Source organism: Chionomys nivalis, chromosome 23, assembly GCF_950005125.1.
Source record: "Chionomys nivalis chromosome 23, mChiNiv1.1, whole genome shotgun sequence".
NCBI classification, from domain to species: domain Eukaryota; kingdom Metazoa; phylum Chordata; class Mammalia; order Rodentia; family Cricetidae; genus Chionomys; species Chionomys nivalis.
In genome coordinates this window covers 28,547,683-28,560,282 of record NC_080108.1, presented here as the reverse complement: position 1 = coordinate 28,560,282, position 12,600 = coordinate 28,547,683, and the positions used below count along the sequence as shown (strand labels likewise).

The window sequence follows — 12,600 nt, the reverse complement described above, 5'->3', positions numbered from 1 at the left end:
ATACCCATTCCTCGCCCAGCCCCACCCTCATCTTTCTCCGTCAGTGGCAACTCTCCTGGGTTTCTCTTTGGGGAACTGGGATTTTGAGAAGCACTTCAGCCTCTGGGTCTCTACATAATTCATCCCGGATGCACTCTGGACTTCCAGCATCTTACGGTGCAGAGCGAGCCTGCTCTTTCTTTCTAGAAGCCATTAGGCTTTTTGTGAATTTAGATCTCTTGAAAACTTAGCCAGCACACATTACAGGTTCGGGTTCCATTTGAGAACCAGAAACAGAAGTGAATCCCAGCAGGCCTGAGGCAGAGATGGGCATCTGACCAGAATGTACAATGCCGGGGCCACACTAATCCAGGGACAACCCAAGTGGCCAGTGTATGAATTCCATCCATTTCCTAGAAACCCACTTTCCCTAAGGCTCCTAGGATGACTGAGAGAGAAAACCACTCTCCACGTGCATGTCCTGACCTGGGATGAGAGGATGTGACAGGAACAACCTTCCTCTTTCAGTCAGCAGGCAAGCCTCTCTAGCATACCCTCTGGTGGGCAGAATGCTGGGTCCACAGTGGAAAAGAGAGGGTGCCATCTGGGTTAGAGGCTGTGTTAAGAGAAACTCCCTCAAGGTACGGCCTTTGGGTGGACCGTGGAGAGAAGGAGCTTTTGAAAAATCCTCCAGGTAAAAATGTGAACAAAGAGAGGTAGGAGGTAGGAGGTCACATGACTAGCCTCAGCCTGTCTCCACTGGGGCTGATGTCCAGTAATCCCAGAGTATTAGCTCTGCGAATTTTAGTTACATTTTTTTGATTGAATGTGAAATTTGAAGATTTTTTTTCTACCTTTAATGATTTATTCTTCAGTGTCTTCAAAATTCCTGTTTATTCAATTTATTTTTCTACTCATTTGTCTATAGTTCATTTTTCTACTTGCTTATTTTCTTCTATTCTGTCTTAGAATTCTCTAAATATTCTGGGTGCCATTTTTAATATATTTAGTGCATTTATACTTGAAATATAGCGCTTGAAATATACTACTTCTCTCTTTCCCTTTACCCCCGCCCATACCCCTCTTTCTCAAATCAATAGCCTCTTTTCCTTTTATTATTATTATTACACGTTGGTACATGCACATTTATTCAACCTGCTGAATTCATTCCCTGTTGTTGTTTGTGTGTCTATGATTTCAGGACTGACCACTTCAGTTCATTGGTTCAGAGGACTCGTCCTTAAGACAGGTTTACTCGTCCTCTCTCAGCAGTCTCTAGTGACCTAAAGTTCTTTGTACCCCACCACCACTGAGATTTCCCCCTTCTGCATTAGCATGCCTACTGCTATTGTAATTCTCCAGGTCTTGTTTATGCAGCCCATTCTGGGAGAAACAATCCTGTTTTCTGAGCAATAGATGCGAGAGCTGTGCTACAGACGTATACCCACTGGCACTGGGATCCCCACAGTCTGTTGAACTCTTGTTTCGTCTACTTTTGGTTTTCTGTCATGGTCCCCATTTGCTGTGAAGGGACGCTTCTTTGATGAGGGATGAGAAATACACTCATCTATGGGCATAAGAATAACATTTAAAGTGTACTTAGGAATTAAGCTGCTCTAGCAAAGTGGTGGTACTAGACTGTCTTCTAAAATCCACGATCTCACTAGTCCCAGGTAGTTGTCTAGGTTGCTACTACCAGGCATGACTTCCCTCCTGTCGAGTGGACCCTAAGTCCAGTTAGATAACAGTTGGCTACACGTGAGTGTCACTGACTGCACCTTCATGGATATCTTCCCGTGCTGGTCATTGATGTGGTTCATAGGGGTCACAGCTGGGTAGGACTATCAGCTGCTTCCTGCCTTGGGATCTCGCATAGTATTTTAAGGTGCTATGATAGCTACACCAAAGGAAGAAGGCTTTCAGGTTAGATCCAGCTCAAAACATCCAAGTCTTGTTTCCTAAGTGTGTGATAGTGCTAATAGCTTCAGCCATGGGACTGGACTCCAACGTCTGAGAGGAGACCAAGGAAAACAACAATGTAATATATTGTTTGGGGAGTCACTTGGGCTGTTCTCAAAAGGATGCTTCTTGTGCCTGGTACTAGGGGTTTTGTTAGGGTCTTATGGGGAGCATTGTCAGTTCAAGTGATATAACTTTGTTTTATATATATTCTTGTTAGGGTTTCTATTGCTATGAAGAGACAGAAAATATTTAATTGGTCTGGCTCTGTTACAGTTTCAGAGGTTCAGTCCATTATCATCGTGGCAGGCAGGGAGCATGGTGGTATGCAGGCAGACAGGGTGCTGGCTACATCTTGATCAAAAAGCAACAGGATGTGAACTGAGTATCATACCGAGCAAAGCTGGAGCCAGAGACCTCAGAGCCGATCCCCAGAATGACACACTTCCTCCAACAAGGCCACATTTACTTCAGCAAGGCCACAATGCCTAAAAGTACCACTCCCTTTGGGGGCAGTTTTCTTTCAAACCACCACATTCCACCCCCTGCCCCCTCCCCCAAAAGCTTATAGTCATATTGTCATGCAAAAATGCACTCAGTCCAACTTCAAAAGTTCCCATAGTCTATAACAGTCTCAAACTTGTTTCAAAGTTCAAAGTCATGGGAATCTCTTAACTGTAATCCCCCTGTAAAACCAAAATCAAAAAGATCACCTACTTCCAACTGGCACAGGATATTTGCCATTCCCAAACATAGGGAAGGGAGCACAGTGAGGAGATACTGTACCAAATCAAGGCTATAAACCTACTGGGCAAACTCCAAACTGCATCTCCATGTCTAATGTCAAAATGTTCTTCAGATCTCCAACTCCTTTCAGATTTGTTGACTGCAGCACACTTCTCTTGGGCTGCTTCCATTCCTTGTTAGCAGCTCTCCTCAGCAGGTATCCCAGGACTCTGGCATCTCTAACATCTTGGGGTATCCATGGCAATCCAGGCTGTAACTTCACAGCATCACAAAATGGCCTCTCCAGGCCTCCATTGTGGGACACCCTTGACACATTCCTGACCCCAGCCTCATTCCTTAGGTGCTGAGGCAAATTCCATAACCCATTTCTTCTATTTTTAACTCTAAAGCCAGAACCATGAGGCGAAGCTGCCAAGTTCTGCTGCTTGCTGAGGCTAGATCATGGCCTCCTTGTCCAACTACATCTTCACCAGCCGCCTGTTTTTAATGGTCACCTTCACTGCGTACACGTGGCTGTCCTGGAACTTGCTCTGTAGACCAGTCCAGCCTCTGGGATTAAAGACATACACCATCACACCTGGCTCTAAACTTTTCTTAAGTTCCTTTTCCCCAAGTTGGAAATTTAGCTTGGTGTGATCCTGCCCCGAGGACACCACTCCTTTTATTCCATTTCATAATCCGTTTATTTCCCTGAACACAGAATTTAGCTCTGTTCCACTTTCTGATGCCCCTTTTCTCCTCAAATATTTTTCTGTGCTCAGCTTGCTCCTTTTCATTATATATCTGCATTAGCATTAACCCTAGTCACCACACAACAGGTTGTGATAGATACATATTGTGCGCATACACACACACACAAATGAGAGAGGGGAGAGAGATGTGTATGTTCACATACACTTATATGCACTGTATATTATTTTAGGTAAACATGATGTACTATGAATCTTTGAGGCTTAATCAAACATCCTTGGTGTTATTTGCCACTCCTCCCACCTTCTCCTGCTGCACTGAGCCCGTCTCTTCCCCTCTAATAAAGCTCCCCCATCACATTTTTCCACTTTTCCCTTCCCTTGTATTCATTCCCCTATTCTCAAGCCTCCACTTTCCATGGTCCCTTTTCGCGGTCCTAGTTTCTGTAGCTGTTCCTTGTTGTGTACTCATATCTGAGGATTTGGAGGTAGGAACTTCAGATGAGAGAGAACATGTAATGTCTGTCAGTCTGGTTCTAGATTACCACACTCAGTAGAATCTTTTCTAGGTCTATCCATTTACCTGCAGATTTTGTGGTTTTTCTTTACAGCTGAATAGTGCTCCACTGTGCATATGCCCTACATTTTAATTGTCTAGCCATCTGTTTCTGAAGGGCACTTAGGTTGTTTCCATTTTACAGCTATTGTGAATAGGGTGACAGTGTCTGCTTCTGAGCAAGTTTGTTTGGAGTTGGGCATGTGCCAAGGTATGGTATAGCTGGGTCAGGTGGTAGATTTGTTTTTAGTATGAGGATTCCCCATAGTGATTTCCAGACCAACTGCATTAGTTCATGTCCCTGCTGTGAGAGTTTTCTTTTTCCCATAATCACACTGACATTTAACTTTAGTTGTTTTTCTTGATTTTAGCCACTCTGACTGGGGTGAGATGAACTATCAGAGTTTTTTATTTGCATTTCCCTAATAGCTAAGGATGATAAAAAAATTATGTATTTCTTAGTTTTTAAAAATATTTTTATTGAGAACTCTCTGATTGTACCCCAAGTCTATTTTTTAATTGGGTCATTTGTTTCCTTGTCTCTTGTTTTTTGTATATTATGGATAGTAATCCTCTGTCATAGATATAACTGGCAAAGATTCCCTCTCATTTTTTAGGTTTCTTCTTTCTTTTATTGTTTTTCTTAGCTACATGGAAGTATTTTAGTTTTCTATGAGGTCCCACTTAACAACTATAATCTTAATTCATAGGTAACGGGGTTCTCTCCTACACCATCTTGTAGGCTACGGCCTATATTTTCTTCTAGCGCTTTTAATTTTGGGGGTTTCAAATTGAGGTCTTTGATTTCTCTGGAGCTAACGTTTGTGCTGGATGGTAGAGTCAGATCTAGAGTCGTGTTATCTGCATGATGACGTCCAGCACCATTGTTCAAGATGCTTTCTTCTCTCTAATCCATGTGTTCGTCAAACATCAGATGACTGTGGTTACATGTACTCTTGTCTGCATCCTCTGTTTTATTACATCAGTCTGTTTGTGGCAGTACCATTTTGTTTTTATTACTAGAACTCCATAATATATCTTGAAGGGGGAATGACAATCGCCCCAGTGTGGTTCTTTATATATCTTGGATCTTTTCTAGTTCTGTTTGACTTTTATGATAGCTTATTCTTCTATTTCTGTAAAGAATGCTATGGGTATTTTCATTGGGATTGCATTGGACTGTAGCTTTTAGAAGGATGGTCATTTTCACAATAATATTTCTATTGACCCATGAACACAACATGTCTTTCCATTTTCTAGTGTCTTTCTCAATCTCCTCAAAAACTTGATATTTTCATTGAAGAGGTCTTTTGCTACCAGAGTTTATTTTGAGATAGTTTATTGTCTTTGATGACATAGTAAGTGGGAGGTTCCCCAAAATCTGGTTCTCACTGTGTTTGTTGGTGTTATAAAGAAAGGCTGTGATTTTTGTTAGGTGACATTGTATCCTGCCACTTTGGGATTTCTTATGTGTAGTATAATATAACCTGCAAATAGGGATAATTTGACTTCCGTTCCTATTTGTACCCCTTTAATTTCCTTTCCTTGTCTTATTGCTCCCTCTAGTGCTTTGAGCACAATACTAAAAAGGAATGGGGATAGTAGACAGCCCTGCCTCATTCCTGATTATAATGGGTTTATCTTGAGATCTTCTAAAGTTATTGTAAATGTTGACTGTGTATGTTTGTCACATATACCTTTATTTTGGTGAGGTGTATTCCCTCCAGTTCTATTCTATTTAGGACTTTGTCACGAATGTATGTTGAATTTTGTCTAAGCTCTTTCTGCATCTTATTGAGATGATCATGTGATTTTTGTCTATTTATGTCCATTTATATGATTTATTATATTTATTGGCTCATATATGTTGAACCATCCTGCATTTCCAGGATAAAGCTATCTTGTTCATGGTGGATGATCTATATATGTGCCTATATTTGGCTTGCTGGCATTTTACTAAAGATTCTGCATCTATGTTAGCTTGTAGTTTTGTTTGTTATATCTTTACCTGCTTTGGGTATTAGAATAATACTGCCTTCATAGAATCAATTCAAAGGTTATTCTTCTATTTTTATTTTTTGAAAATTTTAAGAAATGTTTATTGACTGTAGTTCTTCTTTGTGAGACTGGTAGAATTCTTCTGCAATCCTATCTGGGCATGGAATTTTTTTAACTGGAATGTTTTTATTACTGTTCTAAGGTCTTCCTTTGTTATGGGTCCATTTAGATTGTTGATTTCTCCTTGGTTTAACTTTGGTAGTTTGGATAAATCAAGAAATTCGTCCATTCTTATTTTTATTAGGTTTCTCAACTTAATGGAATATAAGTTTTTAAAGTATTCCATTATAATATCCCATATTTCTTTGGTGTCTTTATAATGTTTCTCTGTTTGTTTTTATTATGTTAATTTTAGTCATCTCTTTCCTTTGGTTAGTTTGGGCCAATAGTCTGTCAATTTTGTTTATCTTCTCTCAAAGAACCAACTCTTAGATTTTGATTCCATGAGTTGTTTTGTTTCTATTTCATTGAATTTTGCTCTGATTTTGATATATATATTTTTTTGCCATTGACTAGGCTTGGATTTGATTTGTTCTTGGTTTTCCAAATTCACAAGTGGTATCGAATCATTTACTGGTGCTCTTTCCTATTTTTTATGGAGACGCTTAAGGCTATAAACTTCCCCTGAGAACTGCTTGTAATGCGTTTCAGACGTTTTGCTATGTTGTGCTTTCGTTTTCATTTAGTTCCAGGAATATTTTTATTTCCTTCTTGAGTTCTTCTTTGACCCTTTCATCATTCTGTAGTAAGTTGTTTAATTTCTATAAGTTTAATGGAATTTTGTCTGCTGTCAATTTTTAAGTTTTGTTGTATAATTGTCAGATAGAACACCTGGAATTATTTCATTTTTCTATATTTGCTAATGTTTATTTTGTGTTCCACTATGTAATCTATTTTAGAAACATTTCCATGTGCTACTGGGTAGATTGTCTATTCTTTGGTGTTTGAGTGAAATGTTCTGTAAATGTCTGTTAGGTCTATTTGATGTAGGATGTCATTTAATGCTAATGTTTCTTCATTTTTTGTCCAGATGACTTATCTGTTGGAGAGAGTGGGGTATTTGAAGTTACCTATGGGTTTTTGTTATTCTGTGTTTTTAATTCCATTACGGTACTTGTTGTGAAATTGGGTGCACCGGTGTTTGATGCGCATGTGTTTAGGGCAGTATGTGGTTTGGGTTACTTCTTCCTTTGATAAGAACAAAGTGTCCTTTTTTGTCTCTTCTGGTTACTTTGAGTTTTAAATCTATTTTGTCAGACTTTAGGATTGCCATGCCTGCTTGATTCCTGAGTCCATGTGAGTGGAATACTTTTTCCATCCTTTCACTTTACAGCTAAGATGCTTTCTTGTAGACAACAGAAGGACAGATTTGTTTCTTAATCATTCAGCTAGCTTGTGTCTGTTGACTGGATGCAGCCCCCATTGAAAGGTGTATTTAGATTGCAGTCATATTCTTCTGGTTTGCTTAGTTGTGCTTTGTATTTTATTAATTTAGCTTTGTTTGTTTTCTTTCTAGACTCCTGTGACTATATCTTTTTCCCTCTTTGGTTCTAAGTATTGCTTCCAGGATTCTATTTAGTTGTTTTTTGTTGCTGTTGTTGGATGTGATAACTTTCTTTATACCTGGTAATGGCGGACGGCTTTTCTGGATGCAGTGTTCTAGGTTGGTGGCTGTGGTTCCTTAGGACTTGGAGTCTATTGCTCCAGGCTTTTCTGGTTCTTAGACTTTCCCATCAGAATCAGCTGCTGTTCTGATAGGGTTTCTTTTATATGTGATTTGTGGTTTTTCTCTGTCAGCTTTCAAAGTTTTTTTCTTTGTTCTGTATACTTAGTGTTTTGACTGTGATATGCCATGAGGAGTTTCTTTTCTGGTCTCGTCTAGTTGGGGTTCTATATGCTTCTTGTATATGATTGTCTTAAAAATCTGATCTGAGTCATTTACTTGGGATTCTTGTCCCTCATCTGTGCCTGTAATTCAAAGGTTTAGCCTTTTGATAGTGCCATGCATTTCCTGCATGGTCCTTTGCTGTGCTTCCTTAAATTTTTCATTTCTTTGCTTATTTGATCTAGATTCTCTGCTTTATCTTCAAGGCTTAATATTCTGTCCTCTACTCTATTCATTCTTCTTCTCTTTCCCCTGAGCTCTCTAATTGAAATATTTTTTTCAATTCTATCTTCACTTTGACTTGTGTTCCTTTCAATGTTTCTAACTCTGTTGGATTCAGCTTTGAAATAACTGCTGAATTATCTTTGTTATTTCATTCGGGTATGTGCTAGTATTTTCCTTGACCATTACTCAGGTATCTATTGTTAGCCTCTTGGTGTTCAATGAAGTGTTTGTTCACATCTTCTTTAAATTCCTTTTCTTCTTTCATAAAGTTTATGGTTCTTCTTTTAAATCCTGTGCCCTGGGGTTCCTCTAGGCAATTCTCATTGGACTAGAGGTTTGGTGGGAGATGTATGATCTTGGTTATTCAGGTTGGTTTTGGTTTTGTAATCTGGCCTGGGCTTGTGAAGTTCTTTCTTTAGTTGTATGGCTGATAAGACAATCTGCATGGCTTCTATTGGGTCAATACAGAAGATGCCTGACCTAATCTAGGCCCAGTAAAGATGGTCTATAAGCTATTTCATTGGACCAGAAAAATATGACTCCCAAACCACAAGTCTTGAGCTTGGCCTATGGGTGCAGAAAGCCACAGTCGTAGGGGAGCGGGAGAGAGATCAGAGAAGAAAAGTGTACCTTACCAGTCAAACTAGCCATGCAAGGTGGAGATGGCAGCAGGCAGGGTGAAAGAGCGAGAAAGAGAATAAGCAGCTTCCAGGCACAGGTGGTTCCTGAACAAACCCGGTTCTTGTGCTGCAGGTGAAGTTAGGCCATGGGTGTGGGACAACCATAGGCCAGGGCAGAGGGAAAAGGAAAGGGAAGAGGTGACTTACCTGCAAAGGTTACTCATGAACAAAATGGGTAATGCCTCTTAGTCTGCTGTGTATTTTGTAAATGTTCCCCCAGTGTGTGGCTTCTACTCTCTGTCTTCATGGTATTTTCCATGAGAGCCAGTTTGGGTCCCTCCTATCTGCCTATCTTTCCTGCCATACCAAGAAATAACTGTGCAAATCAATATTATAAAACTTTTCTATGAGTTTCTTCCTGAGAAGTTTATTATTATGGTTATTATCATCATCATTATTGTTTTATGCTTTGCATATAGATATGCTTTTAAGTAAGGCCCTAATTCATATTTTGCATATTGATACCTAGTTTTCCCTATAGCCAAAAAACACACAAACAAAGCAACCAAACAAAAAAAAAAAAAAACCTCTCTTTCAATTGCCTTTACACTTTCATCAGAAATCACAGGCCATTTAAGTAACAGTTGACTACTAAGTCCGCTGCTTTCTCAGTGATCCATAACTTTGTCTTTTATCCCAAACCCCACTGTTTCATCTGCTGGAGACTTCTAATATTCAGAAATTAGGTGTGAAAACTCCACTTTTGTTCATCTTCAAGACTATTTTCTATTAAGCTTCATTTTCTTTCACTTAATCTCTATTTTATTCTTCTGGTTTTTATTTAAGAACTCCAAAAATGTATTGCCTACAAAAATGATTTATAGAGAATTACTCACAGGGTGCCTCTAATGAGGAAAAAAGAGAGAAATTATATAAATTATTCATGCTCAATTAGTGAAAGTTCTGAATATTCTCTATTCTCTCTTTTCCAGAGTTCTCAGGGTCTAACTGGGCTCCATACCTCCCCTGTGGCAGCAATGGGCCATTTCCAGCAGGGACGGTGCCATGTCGACCCAAATGCCTGAATGCCACTCACCTCCAAAGAGCAAGGAGTCTGAAAAGTAAGTCTAATGCTGGGGTCCTGGTGGCAGGGTGAGAGGGCTACCAACATCTCCAAAGACCTCAGAGTTCTAGGAACAGAGCACCAGGAAATGGGGTCGAACCCCATGCATCGTGCTAACCTCCCACAGGAACACAGTGAATGTAAGGTCAGAAATACCTTTGACACCGCATTGGAGTTTAATGGAGGATGGCTTTACTCTTGAGAAGAACGTGACATTGGTGACTGACAAGTAGCCTGGTGCACCTTAGTGCAAACTAGCATTGCCACTTTTGCAGCTGGGGTTCATTTTGTGTCTTAAGAGTGATAAAAGCAAAGAAAATAGACCTTGTTGTCTTAACACACCGTTTTCATTTTATGCTTCCTTTTTTAATGCTTGTCCAGAATGACAGTTTTTGTATAGCCGAGTGGCTTTTCATCTTACAGTTCTTGAAATACACACTTTCATTTGCCTTTTTGCCTTACTTCTTACCATTAAGAACTTCAAATGTACAGAACAATCTAAGGAATAGGACAGTGATAACTCCTAAAATCTTTAACCAGACTTACTCATTGGTTACACAGAGAGTTTATAAACTTTGTATCCGAAACATTTGAAAGCAAGCTGCAGATAACCCTCTGGCATGGATCTCCTAAGCTCACAGCAGTCTCTACAAAACCAGACCAGCATCCTCACTAGGAAATCTGAAACACTGAGAAACAGCGTTACCCGGTATATTGTCCCGATTCCGATGCCCTTGATTTTCTGGGAAACAGTCATCATCACTGTTTCTTCCCTGTCTTCCGTGCATTGGAGCTGACTGCATCTTTACCGTTCTTTTTCTGCCTTGCTTTTGTTTGCATCTTTCCTGGTATTGCCCCCATCACCCCTTTCCTTCATTGCTATTTTTCTTCTTGTTTGTTTGTGTGTTTGATTTGTGTTTGTTTGTTCAGTCCTAGAGATTCGGCCCAGGACCAGTGTATGGCTGAGTTACTACCATGCCAAGAAACAAGTTTGGTTGTGTATATGTCCTTTTGTTTTGTTTTATAGGGCTGGAATCAAAACCTGGAGCCTATGCATGTTAGGCACATGCTATGCCATGGACATATGCAGGTTAGGCACACGCTATGCCATGGACATATGCAGGTTAGGCACATGCTATGCCATGGACATATGCATGCTTGGCACATGCTTTGCCATAACACTATACCTTCATTCCCATTATGTTGATACTTTTGAAACTCTAAGCCACTTACTTTGTAGAATGTCTGTGATCCAAATTGGTTGGGTTCTTTCCTTCTCCTTAGATTCAGGTAAGTACCTGGGTTGGCCTTAACAGCCCATCAGTGTACACTGCTTTATCTGACCTGTTAAGAGATGGCCATGCCAGCTCCCTTTATAAATTGCCTCTTTTATTTCTATTAATCAATAAGTTTGGCAAACACAGAGATGCTGTGGTTATGGATATTGTCTCCTGGGGTTAGTTTTCATTAAATAACATTAGCAAACCTATATGGCCGTATAGGAATTTTTAACTGATCCATTAATCTGGACATCTTCTCCTGTCTCATATTTCCATGTTTATGAGATCGCCGCACAGGAGAATGTGTTTTTATGGTCAGGAGAAGGAATGAAGTGAGACCATGGTGTGTGCTTCGTCTCTGACACCCACTAGCCAAAACCCTAGATCAATTTTCGCTACTCAGCCTTCAACATGTCCTTAGACTAAGTGATACTGCCAGTGGTGTGGGGAAGAATGGTGTTCTGCATCACTGAGCACTGCCTATGAGCTATTACATGGAACAGGGAAGATGGGCAGAGTGCCAACTAGATGCCACTCGCCTGCTAAGGACTTTTAAACAACCCTTGGCAAAAGTACAAACGCTCCTATGATCTTCATGGTCACATTCTAAAGTTCTACATTTAGGAGATTCAAGGAGAAACCCAGTCACCACAACAGGGGAATTTGTCCCTGCAGCATCCTGCTGAGGTGGAGATTCTCTGCCATTCTGCTTCTTTCCAATCTACTTGGCCACCTCAAGTCCTTCTCCTTCTGTTTCCAGCTCTCCCTCATCTACTGCCTCTTGGCTTTTCAGTCACCAGTCGTAACTAGATATTTGTCTGAAGATTGCTAGCTTCCTCCTGTGTGACTCAGTCCGTGGTTTCATGTGTACTTCTTGCCTTGCAACGAACCTTCCCTGAGAATGTTTTGAAAATGTTATCAAGCAAACGGCTGTGGAAGTGCAGGCTGCTGTAGAAGTTTTACCGCATCTGTATCACCGTATTGTGCCTGGGTTTCTATTGCTACACCGAAACGCCATGACCAAAACCAACATGGGAAGAAAGGGGTTTATTTCCTCTTCCACTTCTAGGTAACAGTCCATCACTGAGGGAAGTTATAGCAGATGACGCAGAGACCGTGGAGGAGGACTGCTTATTGGCTTCTTCATCATGTCTTTTTTCAGCCTGTTTTCTTACACCATCCAGGACCACCTTCCCATGGGTAGCACTGCCCTTAGTGAACTGAGTCCTCCCATGCCACTCATTAATCAAGAAAATGCCCCGCAAGCTTACCCACAGGCCAATATTGTGGGAAAATGTTCTCAATTGAGACTCCTATTTCCTAAATAACTCTAGCTGGTGTCAAGTTGACATAAAAGTAGCCAGCACAACATGCATGGTGGTGAGTCTAACAAAGGAGCCTGCCCTGGGAGAATACATTAGTATCTTAGATTTGCTATTTCTGAACAATGTACTTGCCCCACTTTTCCTAAACAACTCA

The 12,600-nt window shown here is 40.4% G+C and overlaps 1 protein-coding gene across 3 annotated transcripts in view; it reads left to right on the top strand.

Moving 5' to 3' along the window:
• Positions 1 to 12,600, top strand: part of Otud7a (OTU deubiquitinase 7A) — a 247,668-nt gene that overhangs the window by 134,020 nt on the left and 101,048 nt on the right. For all 3 annotated transcript variants that reach the window (XM_057756512.1, XM_057756509.1, XM_057756511.1), the window contains exon 2: positions 9,711 to 9,839. The gene's annotated coding sequence lies outside the window, so the exon portion shown is untranslated. The remainder of the gene's footprint in view (positions 1 to 9,710; positions 9,840 to 12,600) is intronic.